General features: G+C 42.8%; 1 protein-coding gene across 3 annotated transcripts in view; it reads left to right on the forward strand.

Annotated features, from left to right (window-relative positions):
• The first annotated feature begins 210 nt into the window (after positions 1-210).
• Positions 211-10561, forward strand: part of zhx2a (zinc fingers and homeoboxes 2a) — a 37159-nt gene continuing 26808 nt past the window's right edge. For 2 of the 3 annotated variants that reach the window (XM_086218984.1, XM_086218986.1), the window contains exon 1: positions 211-613. The gene's annotated coding sequence lies outside the window, so the exon portion shown is untranslated. The remainder of the gene's footprint in view (positions 614-10561) is intronic. The other variant, XM_086218985.1, reaches the window with a different exon arrangement.

The raw sequence follows: 10561 nt of genomic DNA on the forward strand, positions 1-10561 counted from the left end.
TTGACCTCACATCACCTTTGTGGACCCAGATGTTTGTGTGTGGTGTGTTGTGTTGTGTTGTGTGTGTGTGTGTGTGTGTGTCTCTGTCTTCACTGCATAAATGGAGCATATCAGCTACCGCTGCAGCGGCTCACATGCAGGCAAGCCAGAGCGGAGGACGGGGGTGGGCGGGGCTTGAGGGGAAACACACGCCCCCTCCGATGATTTCATATTCAATAACAGAGACTGGCACAAGTTGACAGCAACACAAGTCACTTCATTCATTCCAACAGGGTACCTGGAGCTGCCAGCCTTCATCCTCTGGTCTGGACGCGGACTTGCCTCACTTTCCACCGCCTGTGTCTGAACTTTTCAAGGCTACGACGCCATGGAGCCGCTGTGGACGGACACCGGCGCTCCGGTACGGCATGCAAATACGTACTCTGACGTCAACGATCATGTGGCTTTTGGCGTAGATCCTCCTTGTGATCGCCAATTTTTCCTCTCCTGTCGCCTGTTGTCTGCCCGGTTCTCGGAGCTCGGTGTGTGAGACGGACTCGGAGGGTTTCTTCGGCTCGCAGTCGCTTTGGGATTGTAGCAGGCTACCTGAGCATCGCGCCAAAACGGTGGGCAGGTAAGACGTGAATAAACAGTTTTTCTGTAGGTCGCCATGGCCCCTCCTCTTCGTCACCACCTCAAAAGTCCTCAAGTTAAAGCTGCATGTGTGTTAGAGCCTGTCTCGTCGCCTCCTGCGTGGCTCCCCACGCCTCTGCCTTCATATTTAACTTGTCTAACCGCGTGAACTTTGCCTGCCCCGCCACCGCCTCCACCTCCACCTGCCCACCGTCACTGTGATTCCAGTAACTTGGTAAATGGACGGTTTCTTCTCCACACCCGTGTACACTTTGTGACCGTGGCGGGAGAAGGTAGAGAGGACCGCGGCTACTTTACCTCCTCCTCCCCGTTTCGACATAACCAGCAAAACATGGCCGTCGTCCGCCGACATGTTGTTACGTCGATGACGAGAAGGGGGGGTGGGTGAACATTTGGAGAGTGTTTTTCTGCGCCCCTCTGTGTCACATCTCGAGTGGGCCAGTGGAAGCAAGCGTAGAGACCCCCCCACTGCCACCGTCGTGTCCGCTCCCATGAAGCAGCACCGGGGTCTGTGAGCAACTTTCCCGGTCCGACCTTGTTTATAGACTTTGATTTGTGCGACCGTGTGATGTAGGCGGAACGTTACCCCTGGTGATGCCCCCTCCCCTCCCCGAGCACAGCTGCAGACAGGCAGGCAGACAGGCAGTGGTTCATTGCAGTAGGCCTGCAACTGCTCACCCAAGTCAGGTGTGGTTCCTAATAGTCACATTACCAACTTTGCTTCTGAGCCCCGACTGTTCCTCGTGTCCTCAACACACTTACATGAACCAGATTCGTTTTTTTTTTTTTTTGCAGGCATATCTTGTGGAGGCAGAATGGTTACACACACACACACACACACACACACACACACACACACACACACACACACACACACACATATATATATATATATATATATATATATATATATATATATATATATATATATATATATGGGTTTATCATAGACAAGAGACCAGCCATGAAGGTTATCTTAGGTGACTGTATGCTCAATAATTTAACAATGACCTTATTAACTCTGTGCAAGCAGGTAATAAAATAGTAGCAATATGTATTGCAAAGAATTTTTGCAACAATTCATTGCAAACCACCACCAATACACATTAAATATGTTAGTTTGCTTGGTCCCTGGCTCATGAGTAGCCAGTCATATCCCTCCATCATATATGATGAACAAGCAAACATTAAAAAGGTTTATTGTTCAGGTGCATCATTACAGAGAAAATTTCTGTTCGATGGAGTGGTGAAATCAAGCCTTTTTGAGTTCCATTTATTGAAATGGGCCATTTAAAATGATCAGTAAGTATCAATGTAGACTGCAATGGAGTATGGTATCATGATACGTTTCTCAGCTATACCAGACAGGCCTCTGTACAAGCTAGGCTAAATGTGTATTCTACATCCTTTGTGCAACATCTACACACACCTTCAGGGCACTCATACTTCCACCAACGCGACCTCAGCCAAACCTGATATAAAAAAACAAATGCAATTTTTTTGCTGTGTGAAACATCTCTTCCCTGGCCTACGCCATACCCCTCTACTGAGTTTGCTAAGAATTCAGTTTATTAAAATTTTAGTCCCGCTAAAAGACACACAGCACAATCAGATAGCAAGCACAAGTTTAACAGCTATATTTTTTTTTCCACATCTGCTACACTGATGTGATTTATTGCGCTCTGTTTGAGGTACGGACATGATTTGATTTAAGCAGCATATTAGCGAGGATAATGATAACACTGAAGGAAACTAACACATGATTGTGACAGAAGCGGGATCTCACTTACAGTTGATTTAGACTTGTCGAGAAGACTAAAGTGGCATTTCTTATCTAATGATATGTTAAACAGATGCTTACACAGATGTACTCAGCAGTCATTTACAAGCAGCGGACCACCCTCTCACTGGTGGGTCGCCTCATTGTTGTGGAAGCTGGTTTGCTAAGTACAAACGCCATGCAGCCTCTCTGAATATTACCTGTTTTCACATACCTGCCTTTGATGGAATATCTCGTTCATTATGTGCCTCACACTGTGACCCAATGTTTTGTCTTTCTAAACATCGTCTGTTGAGCTGTGCCACCCAATCAGCCCGAGATCTGAGTGATTCTGATCACAGCGCAGTTAACCCATCCTGTCACACTTGTTACCGGTTAATTCCTGTGGGTATAAACTTGGCTTCCGCTCACTAAGCCACGCTCTCCCGCTCTTTCCGTGTGAAGAGAAATTTGGCTTGTGTTTGTTCTTCACACGTTTCTCCCGCTTGTGATCTGCCAAATCAGACGTAATGTTATGTAATGTGCAGTGACAACTGGCACGTTTTTATTGGTGCTGGAACAATGAAAGAATATCAGCTCCTGTTGATCAAAGTGAACCTTCCTATTTGAAATGACACGGTTGCTTCGGAAGTTGTGTAGCAAAGCTTTTACAGAAAAAATGTAGAGAATAATTACAGCTAAAATTAGAACTGCAAAAAACACGAATCTTGTTGGAATCATGAAACAAATCCATCGGCGGTACAGAATTGTTTTAGCGTTTGGCAGATGCAAGATTAAGTCTGTTTAAATACATTTTTGGGGAAAATTGTCCTCAGCATTGCTGAAAAGATTAGAGAAATGTACAGATGTCCCTGTCTTAGCTAAAGTGTGTGTGTGTTTTTTTCCCCATCACGTTAACACTGGCAGCAAAACAGAAGTCATTTCAGTCCAACTAAAAATGATTAATACTAGGGCACATGTCACGAAACAATTTTATCACAATATATTGCAATACAGTTTGATACTTTACGTGATTCACCGAATTTCAAAATGGCCCTGTAAATTCAACTTGCAGCGTAGCACCTAGTATATGTACATCACAATATATTAATGGTGGATGAAATTATTTAATTTTAGAATTTCCATTCCATTTTATTTGAGCGATATTTGTAAATTTGCCCAGTTGTACACTGTTGCTGAACCGTGAAATGTAGTCGCCATAACATCATGTTGAAAAGATATTTTTCAGTGTATCGCAAGGGGCTCTAACGTTGATTAAGTATCGTGACTTTGTTATGGTATTGATTTTTATTGCACAGCCCTATTTATTAACAGTGAGCTGTTTTATAAAAACGATCTCCCGTGTCCTCTTGAGAACATCTTAGCCAGAACATCCATCTGTGAGGTGATCTGCTGTGTTGGTTCCTCAAGGCTTTGAGCTGTTTACTGAAGTCAGGTGGTGGAGACTGAACAAGAGTCAGTCTGTCAGATTCATTTAAATAGAAGATCACAACACGTGAAGAACCAGTGTCATGTTGTAACCCAGGACAGAGATTTAGAGGTATTGATTTAGACTGCTTGTGTTTGCTTGTTCAAAATGAGAGCTATGTGGAGTAGCGTGTACACGTCAGATTCTGTGGTTCAAGTCAAACTGCAGATGAGGTCGACACAGGTTTGTAAAATAATTTGGTATTTGAGAGATCTATTTACAGGCAGATATTGTCTGTGTCAGTCATAATGGCAAGAGCCGTTGTGTTTGTGGCAGATCTGAAGTGCAAGATTGACAGAAACACATTTTCCAAAGAGCAAATATTTGTTTTTGAGTGAATGAAAATGGACAATAATTTCTGACGTAATGCTGACGGGCTGTAGGGGGGAGCTGCGGATCATGGGTTAATTGTATTGTCTTCAGGTTATAGTGAAGCAGGAACCAATTAACTATTTTCCTGGTCTATTGGTACATAAGATTTGTTTTGTGCTCATGTATTTATGCATTGATAAACAGCTGCTTACATCATCGTTAGCCGGCCTTCAGTGTCAACAGGAACTTCCATCATTTCCTGACTGCATGTCACATGTCCACATCTAGTGCTGGGCTGTATGACAGCCGTCCGTTCTTCTCTTCTCGCTGCAATGAGTCATCGCAGGTTTTAGAGGACACAGGTCGTTGCCATCCATGCCTGTCATGCTCAGCTTGGCTTTGCGATGACATCACAACCATAGACGCCCTGCTTTTGTTCCGGTGATTTACTCTCAGGTCCTTGGTGTTGTGCATCTACTGGCTTCTCAGACGTGTTGTTAGGTGACTAAGGCAACCACAGAGATGAGCTCATCACCTGTAGGTGAAGCTGAGTGGGAAATTGAGGGGAAGGAGGTGATTAAAAACCCAGAGCAGAGGAGGTTACTCAGGGACAGGCGGATCATAATATCAGCACTGGATGATGGAGGCACTTGTTCCTCACAGCAAAAAGCTCCTAGATTTGAGCTCCAAACGTCTCTTAGGTCATCTGTGTGAGGAGTCTGCATGTTCTCGCTATGCCTGTGTGGGTGTCTTGGGTGGTCCAGCTTCCCCCAGCTTTAGGAAGATAAATATTCCTTTCAGAGATGCTGCTAGAAAGAACTAGATTTGGTCCTCAGGCGCTGTACGTGGCGGCCCACTCCTCCAGTAGGACGGAGCGATAACGCTTGAGTACGCAATATTTTTAGCTTGTATTTCGATGTATATCTTGATTATAAGTATTCATTTTACATCCCAATACAAAATGTAAAGTACATCCCAATATTTTTTTCAATTTTGTCTAAAGCACGGAAATACTGTTTGCTTTAAGACATACAAAACAAGTATAATGATTCTAGTGTCCATGCAACATATATTATCCCAATTTAAACATTTTGATGATATTGATTAGTTTGTATTGGATCTATTTTAAATTTGCACACAAAAAGGAGGAAAACGGCAAACAAAGGGGGGAAATAAGGTGGAACAGTATTGAATCAAACCAGAAATTGTACGCATGTCTTTTGATTCCATTTAATTTTGAAGCAAACCTTTGGGAATGTCATAAAGGAAATGCAAATTCAACGTGTTTTCTTCAACTGGTTTGAGAAAATAAACTAGGCTACGCGATATGTGTGTTTGTGTTTTTGAAAATGGCAGTATATTGTTTGAAAAGACATGCGTGGCCGTATCACCTGACAGTGCAAAAAGCACATCAGTCATGCAATTTAAAGAGTTACTATGTCCAAGCTTTTTCAAAAAAGGCAAAAACACCGTACACAAGTGATGACACTCCTTGGTTTGTATTTTGGAAAAAAATTAAGGCCGTTCTGGTTTCTGTTTGTTCATTTTTGGTCTTGAATTTTACCATTTGGAAAAACTCGATGAAGCCTTGGCATGCATGCATAGTGAATCGCAAAACAAAGACCATGGTCTGTGTTTTGCGATTCGCGTTGAGGTTGTAAAAGTAGAGACTGTTCAAAGTACTTTCACTTTTGGCTAGAACCTGTCTATGGATTATACATAGATGGGTCTGCTCTGCTGCTCATCTGATATTTTCAATGTGATCCATCTACAATTAATAGAACCATTGTTTTTCTATTTACACACCAAGTCGTTTTCAGCAGTGTTTACATTTTTGCAGTTGTTGTACAGTAAGAATGTGGGGGCGGGGTTGAGCAGAGGCCAGTGAGAGGAGAGAGGCATGCAGGAAATAGCATGGCTTTATGGGATACAAGAGTTCAGTATGGTCATTTCAATGCAACATCCATTCATAAAGGCAAAGATTGCATTGTTACATCATATAATTGTGCTATAAATCGCTCAGCTCTTAGCTCCCAGAGGGTTAAATACAGAGGATGAATTTTGCTTTAATTTGTGCATTTACAAAAAAAAAAAAAAACTGGTGAGCGTAGGTATGATGAGTCGACATCAGATGAACTGATAACTGAGTGACAAAAGAAAAAATAAGAGGGTGAAAAATATCCCTTGTGCACTTTCACCTGTTAAAGTAATTTTCCCTATTGGTGTCCTGACCCTTTGTAGTGTAAAAGACTGCAATTCTTGGCAATCTTCCCATCACAGCTCAAGTGAGAAGCAAAGCAGCAGGATTTCCAGGTGAAGCACCTTTTCCATATGAGGCAATAAGCTCCTCTTTGTTAGGAAATTAGAGAAGCTGTCAGTAGTCAGAACCCCTGGAAGTGTCAGACAAAAATAATAAAGATATGCCTGTGACAACGGAAGAGCCAGAGAGAGACAAAGGGAAATAAAATACACAAGAGAGTTGAGAGCCTGAGAGTTGTGAATGAGAAACAAGAGCCGAGCTGGGACCGAGAGACTCCTAGATTTAAAAAAAATAACAAAAAAACTCCTTTGTTGTTGATTTTTATGTAAAGACTTGAGTGATTATTACTTCAATGTGTAGGTGCATAACAATTTATACAGCAATGTCCAAGGACATATAAAACTACATTGTCCTCCAATCATTTTTGAACTTTGAAGCACTTCTGTTGTTGCAAATGTAATTGTCCAGTAAAATTCTGCAAACCAGCTGTGGAAAAAGTTAGTTTCACCACCCTCACGCACAGTCAGTGTCTGCATGTCATGTCAGCCTGTCCATGCATGAGCATGTGTGGCATCCCCATCTCCATTCCCATCCCCATCTCCCATCCTCCAAATCTCAAGTATGAAAAAGCAGTATGGAGATGTAAAGGAGAGGCAGAGAGCGCTTACTGAAAGGCCCTCTGCACTGCACCATGTCAGCCACCGGCAGAGCACAGACACGCCCCTGCTGCCAGTGTGGGACCAATGAGGAGAAGATGGTTCACAAGCCACACTCACTGCAGGGAAGTCAGAGATTGGCATGTGGGCCGCACAAGAACACCAAATGCTCTCTGAGACTCAAACAAATACAAACTCAAGAGCTTCAAAGTCTCCAGGCTTTCTCACAGATCCCTCTCTCCTGGTGTGCGCACATAAAACTACAGAGTTTAGTCGTATAAATGCTGTAAATATTGCTCCTACCCACTACATCCCATTACCGTACAATCTCACTTCATTTCCAGTAAATAGAATGTGATTATTGTTGGACTAAATTTCAGCAGAGTTTACAGCAAAAAAGGGTCATTGTTGACCCAATTTGCAGGCTGCAGTTGAGGTACAAGATGACCCCCCCCCCACCCCCCTTGGATCCCAGAGCTGCGGCTTCCCCTGTGAATTTATTGTAACTAAAAACAACTCATATTGTCTCGTAGAAAATTCATGATGTGCGCAGTGTTGAGCAGTTTTACAAATTCCTTTAACGTTGTTTCTAACTCCAAACCCAATTCAGGGTGGCAGGTTGCCAGATGTTATCTTGGGATGCGTGATATAATATTGAATTATCAATATCAATGTATGCTGATATTTTACAAGTGGTTGGGCCAATAGCTGATACTTTCCAATTTTTATTTTATCAAGCGCACATAAAGCGAATTTGAAAGAGCCCATTTCTCATCATTGCTTCATTATAAACAACCGCATGCAAAAATGAAGGAATAAACCTTGATTCACTGAAATGATGATTATTATGGCCAATAAGATAACGGATGATAGGCAGATATTATCGTGGCCCCCATGTTCGCCCATGTTGTTAGAAACAAGGCTTCCACGTCAGGAGATTGACATGACGATAGTGGCTGCTCTTCATGGAGAAACTGGCTTCTCATGTCTGCTGCATGGGGATCGATGCTATTATAATTTAATAGGTGTGCTTTGCATATTTGTTTATCCTGTTATCAAATAAGTTGAACGTAGATTTGGATGGAGGCTGAACAGAGTGCTGAGCTTGATAAGCATTTTCCACATAGAACGTGCGTGTGAACGTGAGTATTTAACCAGTGAACGTTAACATTATGTTGCTGTAGGGAAAGTGTTTCTCGAGTGCTTTTCTGCTTTTACAAAGTGTGATCATCAAAAATGGGTTGAATGGACTGAAACCCCGGTCAGTGCTGAATTCAGACTCAGACAAGGTTTTGACAGAGGTTTTCACTGTTTGTCCCGATGAGGACGCAAATGAGTCACGCTGTTCTAGCTCATAGGAGATGCATTGGAGACTCATGAATGAAGGACCAATAGCTCTGCATTGAGGGATAGACTTGCCAGGGCAGTTATGTAGAGCTGAAGCATTGTCGAGGGAGAACAGTTAAATACTGCAAGGACACACAGCAAAGGGACTCTGAAACTCTGCACTGAAGAGACCACCAAGCGAAATCGGGACAAAAAGAACTGCTTTAAAATTAGTGGCTAAACACATGAAAGAATAAAGAACAAACGCTAAAAGCTTTTGGCAAGACATGTGGGAAAGAAGATAATTTTGCTGCAAAATGCAAATCAAGGACAGCAGTAAATGTAAGCCAGTACATGTTGTCTCAGAGCCGGACAGAGGACATTATGAGCATAACAGTGGTAAACAGGGACAATGCAGAGGGAAACCAAGGGACATCGTTGAGGCTGACTGCGCTTTGCAGGAATGACGATAGACCAAGCACTGGTACACATCCAGATAGCGGCAGAGCTTTCTGTACTCCCGTCCTGTACGTCTGAGGCCAGACACACATCAGGAGTACACAGTCATTGTGATTACTGCAAGTCCATGCTTTGTTCGATTGCTAGCTGTAAGGCAGGGGTGCATCAAACTGGTGTCAGCTCAATACTGATTTAAATAGCTGGAATAGGTTGTATTGGCAATGAGGCTGTTATTTTATTTCAGGTTTTTCATGAGCTGCCAAACAGAGGACTTATATTTTGTAGGCCAACCCAGAAGTTAAGGTCACCATGGGTTCCCTTGACTAAAAGCCAATGAGGTTTTTTCTTTGAATTCACTTTTGTGGTTGAGACTTACATGAGATGCAGAAATGTGTCCCAAACGCACGAGCCCAAAATCGTATAAGTGCAAACACTTTTATAGGATGTGTTTGTTGGGGTCTGATAACCAGAGGTGATGGTGACAGTGTGTTTGACCATCCACCTCCTCTGCTGGTGTGTGTACCACAGTCCGTGTTTGTGTGGGTGGGGCAGCAACAGCACCCTGGCTCCAACACAGTGTTTTGGTTGGAAGACAGATTCAGGTCTTATGGATCTGCTCCTGCAGCCACAGATTTTGACATGAGACAGCTTTCCTATTGCTCTCAGCGTATCCAAGTCATAATATCCTGTGTTCACTTTCCAGAATGACAACATCTGGCATCTAGTTTGATGCAAAGTATGCAAAGCATCTTGAGTTTCTTCTGATTGTCTTTTCTTGCTTCCTCCTTAGTTGACTCTTGACCCCTCCTTAACTGCAATGTACATTCCAGGTAAACACCTCAAGCATAGACATGCCATCATGATGCTGGGCTTGATTCCATCAGCTCTCTCTGCAAATGGAACTAGTCAATGGGGTAGCAAGTGTGGTTAAATAGCTCAAATCCTCCAATAAGAAACTGTGCTCTATACCACAGACTGTGAATATGTTGGTCTTTGACTTCTTTTCGTGGATGTCGTTAACTGTAGGGAGTTTAAACTCAACTTTGAAATGTCAAATGTTCTGAGACTGCTCTGAATGTTGAAAAAAAATCGTTATAAGTTCAAACCTATTTTTAGGTTATGAACATCCTATTCCGGGGATGCTGGAATTTGCGTGGACTAGAAAAACGGCAACATCTTTACTGGGCTGAAAAGAGTTTGCCGTGCTCCCAACAGTGTACCACCAGTGAAACTCCTAAAGTACATGATGGCACCTCCTTGGAGGAACTAAAGGAACTGGAGAGAAATGGGATGAACACACCAGTGGAATATAATGGGAACTGTATTAGTATGAAGTTTTCAGTAATAGAAACCAAACAGGAAGCCAAGAGTTTGCATAGACCCCAAACCACTGAGTCAGACATTTCAAAGGAACTATTTTCTCCTCCCTGAAATTGATGACAACCTTTCAAAAAAGTCAAAAGCAAACATATTCAGTCTTTGATGTAGAGAACAGTTTCTTATTAGAGGAGGAGTCAAGCTACTTAACCACATTCACGACCCCATTTGACGAGTTCCATTTGCAGAGAGATCTGATAGAATCAAGCCCAGCATCGTGATGGGTTGTACAAACACTTGAGGTGTTCACCTGTAATGAACACTGCACTGAAGGAGGGGTGAAGGGGAAA

The sequence above is a fragment of the Aulostomus chinensis genome, chromosome 11, assembly GCF_037954235.1.
Source record: "Aulostomus chinensis isolate RoL2024-O1b breed Wild chromosome 11, RoL_Achi_v1.0, whole genome shotgun sequence".
Lineage (NCBI taxonomy): Eukaryota > Metazoa > Chordata > Actinopteri > Syngnathiformes > Aulostomidae > Aulostomus > Aulostomus chinensis.